The sequence below is a fragment of the Pelecanus crispus genome, chromosome 6 (assembly GCF_030463565.1).
Source record: "Pelecanus crispus isolate bPelCri1 chromosome 6, bPelCri1.pri, whole genome shotgun sequence".
NCBI classification, from domain to species: domain Eukaryota; kingdom Metazoa; phylum Chordata; class Aves; order Pelecaniformes; family Pelecanidae; genus Pelecanus; species Pelecanus crispus.
Genome location: NC_134648.1, coordinates 28,958,884 through 28,981,245, shown reverse-complemented (window position 1 = coordinate 28,981,245; position 22,362 = coordinate 28,958,884).

The window sequence follows — 22,362 nt, the reverse complement described above, 5'->3', positions numbered from 1 at the left end:
TCTGGAGTAGCCACTTACTGCTTGCTCTGTGATCATCTCCTTATTCTGGCTGTTACCTCTGCTGGAAACCTCAGACCTTTGATTAGATGCAGCAGGGATTCCTCCTTTGTTCTCTAACCTGTCTGGAGGAAGTATGCAACTAGAGAGAGGCTTTACAGGCTTATCTCATTAGAACATCAGGGAAATTTCCTTTCCTGGGATAGGGTCAAAGGAAAAGGTAAAGGAAAGCTGAAAGGAAAAAAGAAGTCCTGACTTTACCTCAGCTTGGATCTGCTGGGCAATGGGATCTATACTAAATTTCTGGGTGTCAATCAAGAAGTAAGAGCTGAAGCTTTTAATGTCTACTCGGTGAAAATCAGAGTCAGTCAGGTAGATTCTTTCAAATAACGTATGACAAACTATCAAATTGCCAAGCCTTGAAGTGTCTTCTAAGACAGTACAAAGATCCTTGCCCCTACAGATTAGTCAGTAAGCTGTAATTCTAAGGCAAGTGGAACATCATTTTCCTTAACTGTGCACCTTGGAGCAGAATGTACACTTCATACTTTGGGCATTTAAAAGGATAGGTGAATGGAAGAGTAAAACCCACCAAATCCTAACATCTGACCTCAGATGCTGGTAACAAAGCTCTAGACTTCAGCATTTTTAAGACTAGCATTTTTAAGCCCTATTTTTCCCTCTATTCTCATGCCTTAGAGTCAATGTAGAGATGAGTATCTCTTGGAGGGAGACGTTTCTCAGCTGGGAATAGGATATTCTCAGAACTACTCTCCACCTTGGAAATCTACCTTCATTATCAGATTAGTTCATTTCAATGCTCTCTGCCTATAATGAACCACAGGAATGTGGAAATTTTGGCAGAATGACAGTGATCACTTGGAGGCTCCCTGCATGTTCACTTCCCACTAGCACCGGCCTCTTTTTCTTTTGGTCTTCATATTATTGGGTGCTGTGCACAGAAGGTTCAAGTTACCTTGGCTCTTTACACCATAGACATACAGGATTTCTGTGTGTGCCTGTATTCATCCAGATTACTATTTGATACACGAATGAGTATTCCAAGAACTGGGGATCAACAATCAGCCTTGCTGCTATTTGGAAATATGTCTATTATTAAAAGGGAGAATATAAAAGTTACCATACACCTACTTGGCTACAGGTCACAGTATAGTTATCCTGTATTTCCATAAATATAGCTACTGCCATTGTGAGTCCACCCAGCCTCCTGCAACTGGAAAATATTTATGGTTCTCAGTTTATCAATGAGCACTCTCTGGAGAGCACAGTACAATGGACAGATGATCACACTAGTAAAACATAAATAACAACAAATGGGATTCCAAGTTTTGCTGTCAGATCTCTGGTTCCAATGTATTTAATTTCTGCACCTGTTTCTTCATCTACAAAACAGCAAATGTCTACCACACTGACAAATTGCCAGATTTAAATCAATTCCATGTCAAAGCCATAGGTTCTCCGTTATGGAGACCAAATGCACTTTGAAGGCTTTGTTTCTTCCAGGTGGAAAATATGAAACTCATTTGTAGAGCCTAGTCCACTAACCATTCAGTACTCTGGCCTCACCTTTTTAGAGGGGAACAGAAGGAATGTAGATGGTAATGCTGCCCTGGGAATCCTTATTCTTCCTTGACATACCTTTTACTGCTACAAATTAACCCTTAAGAATGGCTAGACAAGCAAACAGCTGCCATATGCCTAGATAGGATTGCAGCCTGGTTGGCAAAGTATTTCAAAGTCTTGTTACACATCATGTCCCTGGAGAAAAGAAACTGCAGAAGGTTGCAATAGCATCAGAATGAATAATTGAAGCATGGCTCATTCAGTATGTGCATAAACTGAAGGGTCACAATGCTGCCGTCTAGTCAGCTAGCAGTGCAGAAACTCACCCAGTGTCTGATAGAAACATCATCTGGAGATGCTGACCCACTTCCCTGGGAGCTTTCAGGGAGCGGGTTGAGGAGATGATGGTGGGATTGCCAAATACAGTGAAGGATTAAGATAGATTATCTGACAGAAAATTGTACATTACAGAATCAGTCGTGTATGCTAGTCTCAGGAAAACCCTTGAGAGTCAGTTCCCCCAGGAAACTACAGTAGAGATCCACGCAAGCTTAATGCTATTTCCCACCTGAGAAACTGCCCCTGTGGGAATTTTCCAGGATGCCCTTCTCCATGGCCAACCCCTGGGAGGTTCTCCAACCTCGGCTCCACGCTAAGCGGGACCACAATTCATACCCTTTCCCACATAAACTCTACCCATTTAATATGGGAAATGAAAGGGGAGGGGAGGGGGGGTAACTCAGGCATTTCCCGCTATTGTCCAGCCTCTCAGTGGGGACGGAGAGGGAGCGCAGCCCGCCCGGGCGACCGTCCGCGCCCTACCCGCCGCCCCCGAGGGCCACGGGCTGGGACACCGCAGCGCGTCCCGAGCGCCCGCCTTCCCGAGAACCACGGCCGCCGCCGTGGGAGCCCCGACGGCCCCTCCGCCGCCGCCCGCGCACCGCTCCGTACCGACGGCCTCACCACAGGCGCCGCCGCAGGGCAGGCCCGCCCTCGGTCCCCCTCCCACAGCCCCTGTCCGGCCGGGGGATGCCAATCCCCCATCCCTTCCCCTCCAGGTGCAGCCCGGCCCCTCCAGCAGCGGCTCCCCCGGCACGGTACCTGCTGCCGCCCCGCGGTGGCGGCTCTGCGGCGGCGGCGGTTGGCGGCCGTTGGCGGCGGTTGGCGGCCGTTGGCGGCGCGGGGCTGTGCGCGGGGCCGCGGCGCTGCCTGCGCACTGACAGCTCGGGAGCCGCGGCGGCGGCGGGGGCCGGGGCTGGGGAGGGGGCTCGGGCACCCGGGGCTCCGGCGCCGAATCAGTGACGGGAGGAGGGCCCGGGGGCGGGCGGGAGAGGGGAAGGGGAGGGGGGCGGCGGGGCGAAGGGGGTTGGCGCCCCTGTCACAGCCGGCGGCAGGTCGGCCTCCGGCAGGCGACGACGCCCGCGGGCGCTGCGGGCGGGGGAGGAGTGCGAGCGCCGACACGGGAAGGGGCGGCGGGGCGATGCGGCGGTGTCAGAAAGCCGGGCTGGGCTCTCCGCTGCCTTCCCGGGAGAAGAGGGCGCTGGAAACCGGCGCCGTGGGATTATGCACCAGCCATTCAGCACAGCGGCGGCTGCGGCGGCAGAGGGAGGCGGGGGAGTGCCCTGCGCCGCTCCCCGCCCGGGGCAGGCCGGCGGCGGGGGCACCGGCCGGGGGAGCGGGCGGTGAGGGGCGGCGGCAGCGGTGTGGGGGCGGCCGGGCCGCGGTGGGGTGGCGGGGCGAGAGCGCAGCGCCCTCCAGTCCCGGGCGAAGCGAGCCGCTGGGCAGCGCTCCCACACTGGCGGTCCTCGGGCAGGTTGATGAGGGAGAGGTGATAGCGTTAGTTAGACTGCACATGTAACTGGCGGAAACGACGTGCTTTTGGCTACCCAAGGCCGTGTTCGTGTCTGACCTTCTGCTCTGGAGATTTGCGAGTCCAAAAGCTTGTCTACAGACCAGCTGTGTTATTTGGTCCAACAAAAGCTCGGATCTCTCTCTGGAAAGCTTGGCTTGCCTTAGATCATCACCTAACAACAAGGCTGCTACTTGTTCCTTTGAAGGTCGGCATCGATTTTTGCTGACAGCAAAATAGCAGGCTTTTCACATTACTGTTCTATGTTGAAGAGTAAATTTGGGGGTTTGTAAAGCATGTTTATTGTTAGCCCTGTAAAATCTAATGCAGACTTCCAGAAAGAAGATATAAAGATCTGAATGTTTAAAAATGTTCTAGCTCTCCAACACCAAAGGTCTTTCACTCTCCTATACCCACCTGCTTTGGGAGCAAGTGTACTCATCCCGGAGTACAGATGGAGCACCTAGTAATGCTGCTCCTGGAGGATGGCCCAGCCTTTGTTGCCCTGTGTGGGCATGCTCTGCTTTCCAACCTCCGTTTCCCCTTACCCCTCAGGTGGCAGGCACCAGGACTTTCCCCTGGTGCAGCAAGTGCTGGACTGGTGCACAGACACATATGAATCATTTTTCACATAACTCCTTTCCCCTCCCTTCCTCACGAGGTGTCAGAGCTCAGGTACACCCATGTACCAGTCACAAGGCTGACCCCCACAATAGACAGTGAGAGAATTAAAAAAAAATAAAAAGGAATAGCTTTCCTCAGAGAGAAAGAGGACTGACAGGTGGAATGACCAGAAAGTAATTTCCTTTTTAGTGCAAGGATGCAATTTATGGCATAACAAGAACTTCCTCCTTCCACTCTTTTCCCCAACAGCATGTGTAACGTGGTGTGCACATCATATTAAATACCCGCCACCATGCAAATCCTCCCTAGCTCTATGAGCAGCCACTGCATCCATCCCTATGTTATACCTTTCTCTTTCTCCCCTCCTACAAAGCAAAACAAAGGGGATGATGACAAGCCAGATGAGACATGAGAGAGTTAGAGACTAACCCTCACGTGGTTCTGGGAACAGCTGTCAGCTGAACGGAGTATCCTGGATGGGCTCACATCCAGCTGGTACTGCTGGCTAAACATATTTTGTGCTCTCTTAACAGCTTCTTCACACATTTCAAAGGACAGATTACTCAACACCCCGTTTGCTGCTCCTGGAGGAATGAATGGACCACTGACTCCCAGGAGATGAGAATGCTCATCTTGAGCGTAGCCCAGACAAATGCATTCCTTTTAATCATCTAGCAATGATAACAGTGATGAGTAATTTATCAACAGTATGATAGAATTGCCATTCTAAATAGATATGTTGCCACTGGGGTCAAAATGATTGAGTACTAAGCTTCTACAGTATTATAAGCTAGGTGTATATTTTGCATTGTCCTGTGTAATCCAGGTGAACTGTGCTCTGCTCTGCCTCTGCCCGTTGTGCCTATGCCTCTGCCAGTTTTTCTTTCTCACTGGGGCAATACTGCTACAGGCCTTCTCTGCCCCTGCTGAGGGGAGGCAGAGGGCTGAGAAGTAGGCTGAGCTTCTACCCAGTAGCACCCAGTGGATTTACTCCTTTTCCCTGGAAAAAATGTTGAAACAGCAGAGATGCCTCACCTGTGGGTCCCTAGGAAGGAGGCAGGAAAAGGAAGAGGTTTTGTGAGGGGAAAAGAATACGCTTCCCAAAAATGGAGAAGGGAAGACAGAAAAGTGCTAGACCTCCTAGTACTATCTCATACTGTTGCCTTCACTGCAGGTGAAAGTCTTCCCCCCAGGGGCATATCCCTTGAAGCCCCACGGGTGTACTGGAATGCTTTTTTGGTGTTAGTATGATGAAAATTCTTATGGCATAACTCATTAATAAATGGCAGCCTTAGAAGTGTGAGAATCAGTGTTACAAAACCCAGTTCAAGACTCAGTGGAAGAGGATGCTCATATTTATTTTAAACAAAACTGATTTCAGTCACTTGCACTCATTCACTCCTATTTTACTCACTCATTCACTCATACAAGCACCAAGAGGTGTGTCTAAGCGGTCTGCTCAGGACCGTGTGTGTGTGTGTGTGTGTGTGCACGCACATGACACAAAGGAGAGGGGACACTAGCTATTGAGTCCTTGGTATGTCTCTTGGTTTTTCTTGATCAGGCACAACAAACAATAATTTGGAAAGCTCTTTATATCATCTGGGACTGAAACAGTCATTATGACATGATTATGGCATCAGTTTTGCATTCTTCATCCTCCCTAATTCTCAGGCAAGGCTGCTGCCCATCGTCTTTGTTTTCTCATTCTGGGTATCTTTATTGCTGCCTTCCTCTTGAGAGAACAGGAATGGCCCATGTGACATATTGAAACCTTGTTCCCATCCTCCTGTTATCAGACCCCAGGCTTTCTGCTGCTAAGCCATCTTTGATATGGCCTTATTGGAGAGCAGACCTTCTGGTCTTGATATAGGCATATTCCTTATTACCAGTTTTATTGCTGTTGATTGTACCCTTAGTAATCAATATGTGCCATATTTTTAATCCTTGATCTGTATTGTTTCACTATAAAGATGAGAAAAGTCAAAGTAAGTAGTGATTCAAACAAGCCTAAGGATTAAAAAGCATATCCCAAGAATACATAAAGACTCACAAATAGGTAAACCAACTTATAGTGGGACAGTATAAGGCTAAAAGAAATAAACCTGTATGTGGTCCATTTTTTATGTGGTAACATCAAAACATTAACAGTGAGGTGCCTCAGAATTCTATATTAGGCTGCTGCTGGTTTGTATATTTTTTACTGACCTGGAAATGGAATGATCAGCTGTTAGCAGATGGCATCACTTGACTTACAATGAAATCTCAACAGCAAAGAAAATATATCATTGATGACTATCATGGGTGAATAACAGGATTTTTGTAGAGCCCACCTGCAAATCCTGTTCTTGGAAATGAAGGGATTTGGTGAGCTTTTGTTTGGTTGGTTTCTTTTCATGGTCTGGGGTTCTGTCATTCTGAATAGTCTACTTAAGGGAAATATGCATTTCCTTTATCATAGAATCACAGAATCATAGAATGCTTTGGGTTGGAAGGAACCTTTAGAGGTCATCTAGCCCAACCCCCTGCAGTGAGCAGGGACAGCTTTAACTAGATCAGGTTGCTCAGAGTCCCATCCAACCTGACCTTGAACGTTTCTAGGGATGGGGCCTCCAGTACCTCTCTGGGCAACCTGGTCCAGTGCTTCACCACCCTCATTGTAAAAAATTTATTCCTTATATCCAGTCTAAAACTATCTTCCTTTAGTTTAAAACCATTAGTCCTTATCCTGTCACAACAGGCTTTGCTAAAAAGATTGTCCCCATCTTTCCTATAGGCCCCCTTTAAGTACTAAAAGGCCGCAATAAGGTCTCTTCGCAGCCTTCTCTTCTCCAGGCTGAACAACCCCAACTCTCTCAGCCTGTCCTCGTAGGAGAGGTGCTCCAGTCCTCTGATCATTTTGGTGGCCCTCCTCTGGATCTGCTCCAACAGTTCCCTGTCCTTCTTGTGCTGAGGGCTCCAGAGCTGGACGCAGTACTCCAGCTGGGGTCTCACCAGAGCAGAGTAGAGCAGCAGAATCACCTCCCTTGACCTGTTGGCCATGCTTCTTTTGATGTAGCCCAGGATACGGTTGGCTTTCTGGGCTGCAAGCACACATTGTTGGCTCATGTCCAGCTTTTCATCCACCAGTACCCCCAAGTCCTTCTCTGCAGGGCTGCTCTCAATCTCTTCATCCCCCAACCTGTACTGATACCGGGGGTTGCCCCGTCCCAGGTGCAGGACCTTGCACTTTGCTTTGTTGAACATCATGAGGTTCACACAGGTCCACCTCTACAGCTTGTCCAGGTCCCTCTGGGTGGCATCCCATCCCTCAGGTGTGTCAACCGCACCACTCAGCTTGGTGTCATCTGCAAACTTGCTGAAGGTGCACTCAATCCCACTGTCTGTGTCATTGATGGAGATATTAAACAACACTGGTTGTTCCCAGTACGGACCCCTGAGGGACACCACTTGTCACCAGTCTCCACTTGGACATTGAGCCATTGACCACTACCCTCTGGATCCGACCATCCAACCAATTCCTTATCCATCGAACAGTCCACCCATCAAATCCATATCTCCCCAATTTAGAGAGAAGGGTGTTGTGGGGGACCGTGACGAAGGCTTTACAGAAGTCCAGATAGATGACATCCATTGCTTTTCCCTTGTCCACTGATGCAGTCAGTCCTTCACAGAAAGCCACTAGGTTAGTCAGGCAGGACTTGCCTTTGGTGAATCCATCCATGCTGGCTGTCTCGAATCACCTCCTTGTCCTCCATGTGCTTGAGCATCGCTTCTAGGAGGGTCTGTTCCATGACCTTCCCAGGCACAGAGGTGAGGCTGACAGGTCGGTAGTTCCCAGGGTCTGTCTTTCTTCCCTTTTTAAAAACGGGCACAATGTTTCCCTTCTTCCAGTCAGCAGGGACTTCACCTGACTGCCATGACTTTTCAAATATCATGGAGAGTGGCTTGGCAACTACGTCAGCCAATTGCCTCAGGACTCTGGGATGGATCTCATCAGGTCCCATAGACTTGTGTACATTGAGGTTCCTCAGGTGGTCTTGAACCTGATCTTCCCTTACAGTGGGAGGGGCTTTATCCCCCTGGTCCCCATCTCGTGGTCCATCAGTTTGGGAGGGGTGAGGAGAGAGGTTGCTGGTGAAGACTGAGGCAAAAAATTGCTGAGTACCTCCGCTTTCTCCTCGTCTGTTGATACTAGGTCTAATTCTTCAGAATTGAGTTTGAGCCTTGTGGTCGTTGATTATATCAGGCATCTGGAGTGTGTTGTAATGGCACAAAGCCAAGAGGGGAGATATTCTGGGTCTGTTGAAATCTGGAGTAGGTCAATCTAGAAAGGTAGGTCAGAGGGAAACTATGATTCCTTCTGTAGAGAAGTAGCTCTATGACATGTGCATGAATGAGGAGGGAACAACAGTTGTGACCAGTGTTGGACATGCTGTGTTTTCCTTTTTTGCTAATTGAAAGAGCTTTTGGGTGCATGTGGTGCAAGCCAGCAGAAATGCAGCATAAGTTGTCTTCATGTGATTGAAGTGTAATACTGGGTACAGTAGGAGCAAATTAATATCCCTTGAATAACTAGATTGGGAATCACTGGCAGGGGTCACAGAGAAGATGGTCAGCAGCAGGAAACCACAGAAAAGCAGAAACCCATGTAGCTGTCTGGCAACTTATAAGGTGAAAAAACATCTGGAAAACACTCATCTTATCGAATAGGTGTTAGACTCTCCACAAGTCCCCTACTGAGGAACTTGTCTGGCAAAATGTAACAGAAAATTGCAGGAGATATCTGATGGGAGTTCTTGCAAGAAGGTGAGCAATAGCTGCTGGTGACTCCATGACAAAAAAGGCAGATGAAGCCAACAGCACAGTGATAACAGGGCAGCATACTGCAATTTTGCTGTATTTTAGAGACATGAATGCTGATCTTTTTGACTGGAGAAGCAGCCAGGAAGACACAAAATTGACAGCAGAAGAAGAAGGTAGAAAAAATACTGTTTGAACTCAGTGTGTGGCACACATAAGATGTCCAAGAACTGAAAGAGAAGAAATATTTCCTTTGTTTATCTCCTACTGCTAAAGCTGGAGAAACAAGGATTAAAAAAATGACAGTTCTTGACAATAAAAAGAAATTTGATATAACTGACAACACTGAAATGTCAGAATGATTCTCATGACTGGAACGTTGAGGGCTCACATAACCTGTGTAGGAAGGAAGGTGTGGTATACTTCCATGAAATTTAAAGTTCTGCCAAGCATTTCACTATGACCAAATGGGAAAAGAACATCAAAAACCCTCCTGAAAGAAACTAAGGATTTTCCTTATATTTGAAGAAGTTGACACGTGTCAGAAAGATGTACAGCTCTGAATTCCACTGGGACACCCACAGACAAGTATACAGGCCTTATATATACTCAACAACAGATTAACTGACACCACAATCAAATCTAACTCAGTTAGGAGAAACAAGCAAGCCAGCAAGCAAGCAAACAAACAAACAACAATTGCTTTAAAACAGTTTGCTTAACAACTAATTCTTATCCAGCTACCAAAGAGGAAAACACCACCTTTCCAGGTACTGGCTTTCCCCTTTCTCTTTCAGTCTTTGTCCCCTTTCCTTACAAATATTCTGGAAAATTTAAGCCTTTCACATATCAATAGGATACAAGTGAATATCATAACCAAGTCTTAAATGGTTATATTCTATAGTATTGTCCCAGTATCAGCTTCTACAGATGAAGATCAGTTAGCATATGCAGGTAGGACAGATTAACAATACCATTGTACTTGCACCCGTTCAGAAGCCGGAACAAAACCCCACTATTTGTAGATGGTAACTATATAAACAGAGGCAATTATTTCCTTAATGCAAAAATATCTTAATAAAATGGTATCCACTGACAGCTAAATTCAGGGTTTTTTTAGTGTTAATAAAATTTGCCTGAAATTATTAAGAACTCATAGATTTCTTTATAAAACTATCTTTTATATCTAAATGAAGATAGTATAGTTCTGTATTTTAGGCACACAGTAAAACCATATTGAAGTCATCCTGTCCTCAATGCATACCTATATATATGTACCTTTGGCTTTCCTACAAGTCTCTTGAACTAAATTCTGAATTATGTGGGTGTTTACCCACAACAGCTAAAATGGCTTTTCAACTCTGAGCTGCTTTCCTGAAAATCTGAATATTAAACTCTTCATCCTCACTCCAACAGACTAACTGGAACAGAAGAGTCAAAGAAGCTGAGAAAAGTCTTTAGGGGATCGATCAACCTTTCCAGTAACTAAGTTCTTCAGTATTTCAATTTGACAGTCTGCATATTATCAGAACCCCACCATATTCCTCACACCTATGTGGGTTTAAGATTTGATTCTTCACATTTTTAAAATTCTGTAAATGGACAGATTTTTATTACTATCGACTCTCCTTTAGGCATCCTTGGGATTCAATATCTCTCCTTATTAATTGAAATTATAAAACACACCCCCTGCAAAGCTATTTTTACTGATTACAATACACATGGGAATTTCTGAACCTTTGTGAATATAACTGAACAAAGGTAAGCCGTGCTGGTCTAAGCAGTAACCTCTAATCTTTTGCAATTTTTTCTTGTCCCTCAAATGTGTTCTTAAACGTTTCAGGATGAGTATTTAAGCTGTCATGTGGCAACCCACATTAGGAAACGGATTTGTCTGGAGAATAGTCCAAGAAAAAAAAAAATGCAATTCATCACCTGGATGAGTTCCCTGGTCCTGTTCATTGCACATTTCCACAAGCTGTTGTCCTGGCATCTGTCAGAAATCAGGCATGGGCAAGGACAGCCTGAGGCAGCATTGCCAATAGAAGAAATGTTTGTCAGCCGGCATCCTCAAACACATACACAGCCTCCTGCAAATATCATGTTAGGTGTCTTCATAAGGCTTATATAAAACTTCTGTATGTGCTTAGGTAGTTTCTTCAACTGTCTTATGTGGCTGCAAAACTCACCTTTCCCTAAATCTGATCCCAGGCCAATGATCTGCATGCATAAACACTCCAGCTCTTCAAGATAGCCTTTTTTACTTCCACAGTTCTCAATTTAGCACTTCACTGTGTCTGTTGAAATAAGCTACCAGTCTGCATGTGTGATAAGTCACACTATTTTGAGTGAATAATGACACAACAGAAGTGTCTGCAATAAATCACCCCTCTACACTACCCTGCCCACTCAACAGAACACAGCCATAAAGTCTCATTTCTTGAGTGATGATTTCTTCACTATTTTTGATTTCAAACAGTGCTGTGAAATAGCAGACTTCTCTTTCCCTTCCCTGTTAAAGCTAACTTTGATTGAACCCCAGATCTCCATAACAAAGTCCAAGGCATTCACTACATGTATGTTTCTGAAAAGAACTGGGGATCAGAGGGCAACATCATCCTCAACTCATTTTTCAGAAAAAATGAACAGCGTATTTCTTGAAGACTTCTACATTTGGAAACCACCTTCTCTTTCATTCTGGAGACTTTGGTGCTACGGAAGATGGCTCCAAGTCAGTTTTATCACCCAAAAAATAGTTTTCCTTCAAAAAATTTCCTACACAACTGCTATCTGTGGTAAGTTATATATATTTAACTCAGGAGGCAAAAGAAGGTACTTTTGCCTTTCCATCTGCGCCAGCTTCCTTGTCTGCAAACAAAGAGCTTCACTATTTGAATCAAAATATTTTCCTGATATTTAGATCTCTAATTGAAATAATAGGTTGAACTTAATACATATTCCATTCATTATAATTTATGAATAACTTTCTTTTCTTGTTACTCATCGAAGCAAAAGTATTGAAGTACAAACTGTATTCCATTTTCTTCTACATACCCTACATAACTGGACAGAAACTGTCATCATGCCCTACTTTCTTTGCAATTCTGCCCCCCCCATCCCCCGCCCCAAACAGTACAATGTTTTTTATTTGCTTCTCCATAGGAAAAGGGAGCTTGATCAGATTTCTTCAATTTGGTAGGTTCTAACTCTGTACATAATATTTCCTTGCAGTAAGCTGTTTAGAACATTTACAATTCTTCTCAAGATCCCAAACCTTCACGTTCAAATGTTTAATTCCTTATCCAGTATGCGCCAACCCCCCTGAAATCTCACATGTGAATCATGCAGTCTCAGATTGTTAGCTATATAATTTTCTAAGCAATTTAGACATGCAGAGATTGCATACAAAGAAGTGATGGAAATTATAGTGTGTGTACTTTTACTGTGCACTGCTTAAAATGACAAAGAACCTGGTATTCCTTCAGAATGCTAAATGCTTAATATTGCATGAACTGGATGGTTATTGCAAACCTTTTTCTCAGTAAAAATTCAGTTTGTCTTAAAGAAATAACTAATACCTTAAGAGAAATGTCTTTCCCATTACGGCCATTCTCGATGACATCTCTTGGACATCTGCACTCCTGTTAATTGTTTAGAAATTGATTTAATTTCCCACCATCTATCTTCTTTGGTTGTATCTTTATTATACATAAAGGTTTCTCCAGATCCAAACATTCAGCCCACAAATTCATGCTTGTACCCTAAAGCTGAACCATTTTAAGGCAAATCTGTTATACTAAACTAAAAAATACCCATCTCAATATATACAATGAAGCGTACACGCAAAGCTACGCATACTACTACGACCAACGCTTTATACAGGATGACTTCAATGTTTATTCCTGATTATCAACATTTCCTCCTGATTACCAACATACTCTAAACCCAGCTTCCCCTATAATACTTCAAACTATTGTTCCAAATTACTTAAATACAATGGCCCATAAAGCTCAGCCTCACAACCCAAATGTCTCCAATGAATTAAAAACAGCCCCCACAGTAGCAATCAAACATCTCCTGTGCCTACTCATCGCAGCAAGCAAAGTCATTCTTGATGAATTCTATCAAGTTAAGCTACAGCAATCAGCAGCTTCTTTCTCATCATCCAGCTGTACTTCTATGTTAAAATTCCTTTCAGTTACATAAAAAGTCTGCCCCTCTCCAGGGCATATCAAAGTTCAAAATAAAACAAAACACATCCAGTTCTTCAATATTTGTCTCTCCAGTTCAATGGCTCTTTTGCCTGCCAGGGCCGAAAGCAACGTCCCTCTAAGGTCTGTGTTTTCTCAATCATTTCCTTTTCTTTTAGATTTCTGTAAAATATTTTTCCCTTTCTTGCTTCACAGAGACAATTGCTGAGCAGAGGAACCCAGGTACTTCTGTTATGCCCTCCAGCTCTCTCTATAACAGGACATTGTGGAGGAAAGCAGGTATTTTATGTGGGTTGTTAGAGATAAGTGTTCAACACTTATCAATACAAATTATTATACACTTCAGTGATTTATCTCTAACATTAATATAGTGTCTTCTGATACATTTGCATGAAGTTCACATCCGAAGGGACTCAACGCATCACAAAACCAGGCTTGAGGCAGACTTCTGGTCAGGCAAGTGGTTGCTGTTCAAGAGAAAGGACATGTGTTGTTGCCTGAAGTCTAGTGCTTTCTCTTTCCCTCTCTTACTCTCCCCTTCCTCTTGCACGTGGTGACAACAGTGTGTTTGCTGTTGACTGATGCCAGGGAAACAGAAAAGGGTGACTCCTGTGTGTTCTCTGTTTGCCCACCCACTGACTCCTTATTTTTCTTTGCTTTAATGACTATACAACAACTAACCACACAGCTAAGCCTGTATGACTTACATGACTAAATATTTTTCTGTTGAAGTGTTTCATGCTGATTTACTTGTAAGTGCTGGGACTTTTTCCCTACCTGTTAGCTTAAGACACACAAATCCTAAGGCCTACACCTTGAATCCTGCATGTCCTGTCTACTTCATGTCCCAGATGCTGGTTGGGCAGCCTGTTCTTAGATCTCCTCTACACTGCCAACTCTTGCAATACGATTATCAGTAATGGGTTTTGTCTGTCCTTGAGCCTGCTGCAGACTGACACAAGAAGTTTCAACTTTCTCACATAACTCAGCCCTCCTGGGGGAAAAAGTGTAAGAAAAGCCAAATGGTCTAATTAGCCTCAGCCTCACAGTCTGGAAAGGACAGACATCAGACCTGCTTGCTGCAGGAAGCAAGAAGGTTCTTTCTCCATCTCCTCAGGGGCCCATACTTTTCCCAAGGGAGCAGAGTTTAAAAAAAGAGATGGAGAAAGAAATAAAGGACAAAGAAAGTCACCTCAATTCCCTTTTGTACTTTTTCTTTTCTCCTCAGAAGTTGGGATTTGTTCTTCTTGGCTCGTCTCCTTCTAGTGGTGCAGCAATTCAGCAAGCAGGCAACAGCTGCAACAGGATCCAATGGCTGGAAGGACCACAAGTGCTAGTCTACTAGCACAGGAGAAATAGTCACTAGATGCCTAGCTTCTGAAGAGGGCTGGCTACAATCCCACCTCCCTTCAGAGAATGAGGTCAAGACTGAGGCAAGCAGAGAAAACACAAGTTTTTTCTGCATCCACCTTGGCAAACCTGTTCTTTATACCCTACTTTCCCTTCAGCAGCAAATATAAACAATGTCTATAAATGCCATGCAGTCACTGTCACTCTGTTTGAAAAATCTTAGACTCTGATATACATGATTAGTAACATGCTCATTCTGCAAGTAATTCCAAAGGCCTCTGCAGAGGCTTCTTGTGAAATTAGGAGCAAGTGTCCCTGAGTAAGAAAATCAGAATCCGCTGTAAAGTAGAAGTGATTATAAAACTTCCTTTCATAGTCTATAATTAAGGTATGCTTATACCAGAGAAAGAGATTAAAAAGCTGAAGATCCTGGAAGATTCATGGAAATTCAGTTCTGCCTTTTTCTTTATATATGTGAATGTTATATTTTATTTCCCTTTCTAGCTTTTGTCTTTTTAGCGCAAAGATTTGGCTTTATAGATTTACTGCAGACTGGAAACAGGAATAAATGCTTCCCGCAGCACAAAACCTAATGCTGTATGTCACAAAATATGAGTAAATAGATGGCAAATATAGCCAAAGGACTTCTGAAAATGGTCAAACATATGTCAAACTCAGTGGAATGTCAGAGGGTTATGAAAGATTGGTAGGTAGGTACTTGAAAGGGTCAACCTTTAGTAACAAAACTGCTTCAGAAAAACAACACTTTCTGAGACTCAGAATTACACATATTAGAAAAGAGAAGAATTGAAAAAAGCAATTAAAATTTTTTTAAAATGTCTGGAATGTGACAAAACTACATCTTTTAGCTGGTCACGTTTCTTCTGACTGAAATTGAACAGAGAATAGTTTGTAATACATTAGCATCATCTGCTGGATAGTTCAGGGAATACAGCTTGGAAACTGCAATACTAAATATGATATATAGCATTACTGTATTTGGCAAGCTATCCAGAATAGGCAGAGCAGTTCAAACTCCTTTTTTTTTAAATAACATCTCACATTTGCTTTTCTTTCTGGAACTTTGATGTCTGGTAAAACATGGGGATTAAATAGGGATTTTCTGCCTTAAAAGTCCTAGCTTCATGTAGCAGAAAGTGCTATATGATAACTGTAGGAGCAAGAGACGTTCTGAAATTACAATACTGGCATTTAATTACAAATGTTACATTTACTAAAAGGGGTTTTATTACTTTAGCTGTAGAACAATTTGAACCCAGAAAAATAATTCACAGTCAGAAGGCAGCAGTCCAAGTCACCTTAGAGAGGAAAAAGGAAATCGATTTGTGTCAGAAAAACATAAAACATGGTGGGAAATAGAAGTCTTGAATGTCTTGGCTGTAAGGGATGTGAGACATTAATTTGGCAGATTGAAAGAGGGATGCACTTCATGTGCTTGGAAAAGACTGTTAAAAAGTAACATCAGCAGAACTCTACAGGGATTGTTCTAAACCTCTCCAAAACTGAACAGATGTTGAGAATCATGAACAGCTATAGGAGACACAGATCAGTTACTATTTATTACTGGATATATTTTTTGCAAGGGCAATGCTGCGTTCTCAGCCATGCTGTGGACTGAACAAGAGTTACCACTCTGCAGTGCTGCCTGACACACTAGAGCACGTCAGGCCCTTCATGAGCTGAGCCTGCTGCAACATGAGGGTCTTCTGATACTACAGAGGAGCCAGTGGAGCCCCAATATTGCTGATTCTTGTGAGAGAAACTCTCATTCTTTGGGTTTTTTCATTAATCACCTGTCTAAAATTGGGTAATTCTGGGTGATGGGGCACTTCCTTCTTCCTCATGCACAAAGAGTCGCTCAGAACTGGGAAGCTTTTCCTTTGACTTTTCCTTATTCCCATATTGCCATGGGTCATGGGGGTTCAGAGAGAAGAAAAATGTAATTTCAGGAACACAGGGATGTTATCACAGAACAGATGAGGACATCTTTAGTCTACTGTCCTCTGTGACAGAAGATAATTGGTATTGTTATATTTATACTGTGATTGCATCAAGTATGTCCTACATGGTGTAAAAAAACCCATAAAGTGAGTATTTATTTGAAATCCTTTACTTTCTAAACACAGAAAAAAGCAAACCCATAAATGCTGGAAAGGAAAACGACGTCTTACAAAGTCATAAACTTGCATTATATAACACTGCACCACAGCCCCAGCTACCGATCAGCTGTGCCTTGAGATGAAGCACTGTGGTCCTTTTAAATGCTCATGAATATACATAAGCAAATACATAGCCTTTTTCTGTATCTTGAAGCAGGAAGTTTGACTATATAAGTACATTATGCTTTCAGAAAATTATTTTTCTGTATGTTTTTAACTTTTAATTTATAGGAATGTTTTCTTATTTTTTATGTGTTTATTTGTATTTATGTATGCTGATATTAGCAGATAAGACTAAAATCTGTAGGAGTTGAGAATGGTGTGTATCCAAGTTCTGGTCCTTTATTAAGTCCTCCAGAGATCTTGGTAAGCCTCCCCAGCCTTGACTGACTTAAAGAATTGCTCTTTTTCAGCCTTTTTGCCACTCCTTCCATTTATGACTTACTTCCAAATTTCATAGAGGCTTCACAGAGTTTAATTTCTTTTGAGCTGTTTATATACAGCAATATAGCAGGCATACAGTCCCAGCCTTAAAACACTTAGAGCCCTGTTGACAATACAGAAGTGAATTCAACAAACAAATGGTTAGAGGTGAAGAGTAAGGAAGGTCAAGTAATAATAGCGTGAGCATGTTCTGGTGACTGCCTGTGATTCTACATAGTTTTCTAGTTGCCTAAATGTACTTAGATGCTACTGATTCATATAAGGCGGCAGAGGTGAATTGCAAAAAGGGAGCTAAAGGAGATATTCTTCACTTTTTCCATGACCTGCCTATCATGTATCAAGGTCAATCTAACAAAGCACTGAGATACCAGTACAAGTTGTGGAATAAAATAACGAAAGTTGGAGATAATGGTAAAATGAAGGGGTTGATCAGTGATGGTATATGATAGAAGCACCATTACAGAGAAGGGCACTTAATTATAAGTTCATGCAGCTGAGGAACAGAAGTAGAACCTGGTGCAGCAGAGGAAGAATAGCACAAAGGAGATTAGCAGTTGAAGAAGCAAACAGGGAAGATCATGAAGTCATCAACATTTTGAATGACTCTGAGCATGAGTAGCCCAGGAGCAGAGACTGTAGTTGTAAGGGAAGAAGAGAAGGACTTGTACGACAAGTTTTGACATTTGGTCAAAGAATAAGAGGCCAGATCTTAGAGATATTATGAAGGTAAACACAGCATGACAGCTTGAATGTCAGAGCCATATAAAAATCATGGTGTATATATAGAACCATGACTGTATACCTAAACTGCTAGGAAACTGACTGAGTCAGTGTGATTGACAGTGAAGGAGCATTTAAGCCTTGATCCGCTCAGGTTATGAGCAAGCCACAGAGAGGCCAAAGAGAGAACTGCACAGAGGGAGAGGGGTGAGGAGATGGGAGCTAATTTTTTCAGTCCCTGAGCTGAAACCATGCCACAAAGAAAAGAGGTGGTGTTATCGAAAAGAATCACGTTGATAATAGCTGAAAAAGAAGGAAAGGAGAAGAAGTATTCATATGGCTCAGACTGTGAACTAGAGGGGAGAAGCATTAGAGAAGGAAATTAAAGTGAACAAGGGATGGAAGAATTTCAAGAAGCAGGGAACAGTGGTCTTAAAGGCTCAAGACAAGATGAATGGGGTAGGACTTGAGACCCTAAGATTTCCTTAGGATGGTTGTTCATTTGAGGCTAGAACACAAAGGCTCCCCTTAAGCACCAACTGACACCTCTCTATCTTTTCTGAGGGCATGACCTAACCATTCAGTCCTTTCTTTTCTTCCGAAAGGCAATTAGCATGACAGAACAAAAAGAAAAATAGCTAAAAATATACAGTGAATCATGGAAAATTATATCTACTAAATTTCACAGTGTACTGCTATTGCCATAGTAACCCTGGTTGCTAGATTACTGCAAGCTGTTTCTTTGCTAAATTTTCCTGGAAGCTTTGCCAATTTTCAGTTTGGTTTCAACATGGAGTTTAATAAAAAGTAACTCTGAGAAATCACATTGCCTCCTATTTCTTTTTTGCCACCTCTCCCTTTTATTCCCCTTTGTAAGAGATAAGTCCTTTAGGGAAAAGATTTCAAAGGCATCTTTTGCCAAAGGTGCAAATGGACTTACAGTAGGATTTGCACAATCTGTTAGGTTTCTGATTCTTGATTTCTAATTCAGTGAAATGTGATCCGCTATTGGAAAACAAGGTATTACTTTCAGCTGCTTGCTTTGTTTGTTTTTCTCATTCCATCTAATAAAAAGGCTAGCATGTCAGTGGTACAGCACCACATATCACAAAGCAAGAAAGTAAAAAGTAGCATGAGAGAGAACATGAAAAGGGACTTTATCTCTTTGTCCTTCACTATTTTCCAAAACTAACAGCTTCTGACCCTGACAACAATCCCCAACCTGAGAAGGGTAGGAACTATAGAGAAAGGAGGGGACTCAACCAATGGATTTATTTGGTGGCAGTTTCTTTCTCAGACATTGCAGAGCTGCATTTCATGTGTGCTTTGAGGAACAGAGCTTTGTATTCTGCCTCCAGGTATGTATAAGTAGTCCTCTTTTATTCCTCTTACCTTGTGGAAATTTCAGAAAATCAGCATAGGCAATGTACAGTGCCACAACAGAAGATGATCTGACTAAAAAAGTTGGGAAAACTTTGGAGTTAAGTTCACTGTTGCTGTTGATGTCTTCTTGGTAATGCACAATGAAACACATGCAGTGTCACTCTTGCAGAGCCTTGCTGGCCTTTTCCATCCAGAAGTGGAAACACGTCCAAAAGAATTGTGTCCTTCTAGCAGATGTATAGGCTCATGAGCTAAGTGGCATCCTCTAATTGGCATCCTTTGGCCAATGAGTCATGAAACCATGATGGTCAGAAACAGACCATATTTTCGATTTTGGAAATAGACAGATGATCATTTTGTCTATCTGACATAGCTCATTAGAATGTTAAAAAGGAATGTCTCTCATTTTTCTTTTAAGAGGACAAATACGATGATTGTGGACATCTGGAACAACCAGTAATGTACTCATGTGGAAGATTAAAACCATTCAGGGGAGAACTCTTGTGAAAATTGAAATACCAGCTTGTTAGAGCCAAGGGAAAAAAAACTGGGTGTAAAACCAGGAAGTTACTGTTTGGCTTGATTCTTGAGCATCTCAAGCTAAAAGCTGACCAGTCAAAGAAACAACTTTATGAGTCATCAGATGCCAAAAGAAACTTTCATGCTTGCCATCAGCATCCACAGAAATGGAAAAAGGATATGCAATGGATATGTAATTTCTTTTGCTTTAAGAGAAAAAAAAAAAACAAGTTAAAAATAGAGCTGAAGGGAGTGCTTCTGCTACAAAGAGCTTTTGGAGTCAAAGCTCTTAACCTCTTAAAATATAACTCAGCCATCTACATAAACTTATCTTGGGTAATACAAATTTAATTTTTGCAGCTACATCATAGTTTCAGTGAGCCTGTGGTTAAATCATAAACTACTGTGTTTCATCTACAAAACGGGACAGTAATTTCCTTTTGTCACTGCACCCTCCTTCTGGATGGTAAAAAGGAACTCAGTAAGTTCTCTTAAAGTGAAGATGTATTTTTCTCCTTAATAAACAAAACACACAAACATGTACCAGAAATGAGTTTCAGGGAAGACCTAGTAGGAATCAAATAGTGTGCAATAAAACAGGAAGAGAGAGCAGCTGTACCAAATATATGTATAGTGTTGCTTGAAAGATTCTCTACACGAGTGCTTCTTTTGGTGAGGGAATTTGGTATCACCGTACAGGTATACAGCTGTAGACTGAGAGAAACTATGGAGAGTAGGAGTGTGATTGGAGACTGACTGATCTCTGGGATAGGTTACAAAAATTAATAAAATACCAGAAAGGTTTAAAACGAAAGATTTCAAAAGCTGTAAGTAAGAAGCCTATTCAAATGTGAATTTCAAAGGAAAGCTCTTTCAAGGGAAAATTATGGTATACACCCACAAGTAGGTCAGCTCTGAATCACTAAATTAATTTTCAGTATTGGGTTAGGAAAAATATTTCATATCTTTTATATTTACAAATGTCTCTCTAAACATATTTACACAAGCCAGTTTGGGGTAAGCTATCTTAAATTTCCTCACATCTACTCTCAAAGAAAGTTCAATTACCCTTGAGCAGCTGATATACGGTAGCTTATTGTTCCAGTGCCTACACACATGCTGTTTCCTAGGAATAAACTCTGAGAAACATCTCCTTAACAGAGACATCTGAAATGAGCATTGGATTCAGGTTCCTAAAAGGTGAGGGAGAGGTCATCTTGCATTTAAATTCATCTTTCCAACTCCCCTGCACAGTAAGCATCCATTAATGCTGCAGGATGATGAGCTGTCAGGCAAAATTAAAAATCCCCAATCCCTCCCAGGCTTACAGTAGTGATGCAAGACCTGTCCAGGACTACCAGGAAGGGATCCTGGGGTTAAACTTCCAGTCGTGGCCATCTTTTCATAATGAAACTTATAAGGAAATTGGAGAAACATGTCAGATGTTAATATTTCAAAGTGTATTAGAAGCAAAAGGCTAAGATTCTCACAAATTTTGATAGTCTGTGCCTTCTTCCTACCCTGTGCAGCCACATAAAATTGTTGCAATTCCTCCCACATATTGTCTCCTCAATTAATATTTCTTGTCAAACTATGTGGCTAGATGACGCATAGTGTGTTGTAAAAGAAAAGGAAGATTTCCAAGAGAATTATCAAGCCGATAGATCAGTGCTCCTCCTTTGCCTTTTAGAATTGTGGTGATTTTGAGGGGGAAATCCTATTTATGCAAATGCTAGTCAGCATAATAACATTTCTCAAGTCACACATTGTGAGTGCTATGAAGCACAGAAATGTGGGTTTGCCTCACTGGAATTCTCCCCAATGCACCACAAATCTAAAACTCTGTGGTGACTTTCCCTGCAAGTTACTGGAAAATAGAGAACCAGTAAGGTTTCTCCATTTGACCCAACAGGGAGGAATAATTCACATAGAGGCCTTCAAATTAGTGACTGCTCTTGGTTTTTTAATCTGGTTTTCTTATGCAACAAAGATCACATGGTCATGAGGAGAGAGACATCCCCTTACCCATTTAAGAGGTATTAGCTGGCTAGGGAGTCAGCCTGGAGGTCCTGACCAGAGAGTTGGTTCAAGTGTAATTGCAAACTACTAACCCAGCGAACCGAACCATGCTGCCCTTTGTTCAGCTAAGCAAGTAGAAACTGTTGGAGCAATCTGCCTGGAGGCACTGAGGGAGTGGAAGAAAGGAGGAAAATCTGGGGACACAGTTCTGTAGGTCACTAGGCCCCATTATTTCTGCTACTGATAAAACAACTTCTTTGCTAAAAAGATAGCAAGCCAAGGATTTTTCTTGGTACTCTTCTCACATTTTAGAGTTCTTTGTTGCAGAGGAGCAAGTAGAAATGCAAAGCATATTCTGTGCTTAATGGATGGTCCTTACTGACATCCAAAAACATACAGAAATCCCAAAGCAACCAGAGTAACTCTTGAACTGCAGGACAATTTCTGTGAACTACATTTGACATTGCAACTTGTGTTTTGTTCCTATCAGTCCTCCAGTTCCTTGGGTAAATAGGTTGCGAATATATGAGACTTGACCTGAGCCAAAATGATCCCATCATTAGAGGACAGCAATACATTCATGCAGGCAGATCTGCACAGACACACACACTCTATTGCAGCACTAACATATATATACTGTTTTGAAGTTGTTCTTGTTCGAATTTGATAGACCGAATCA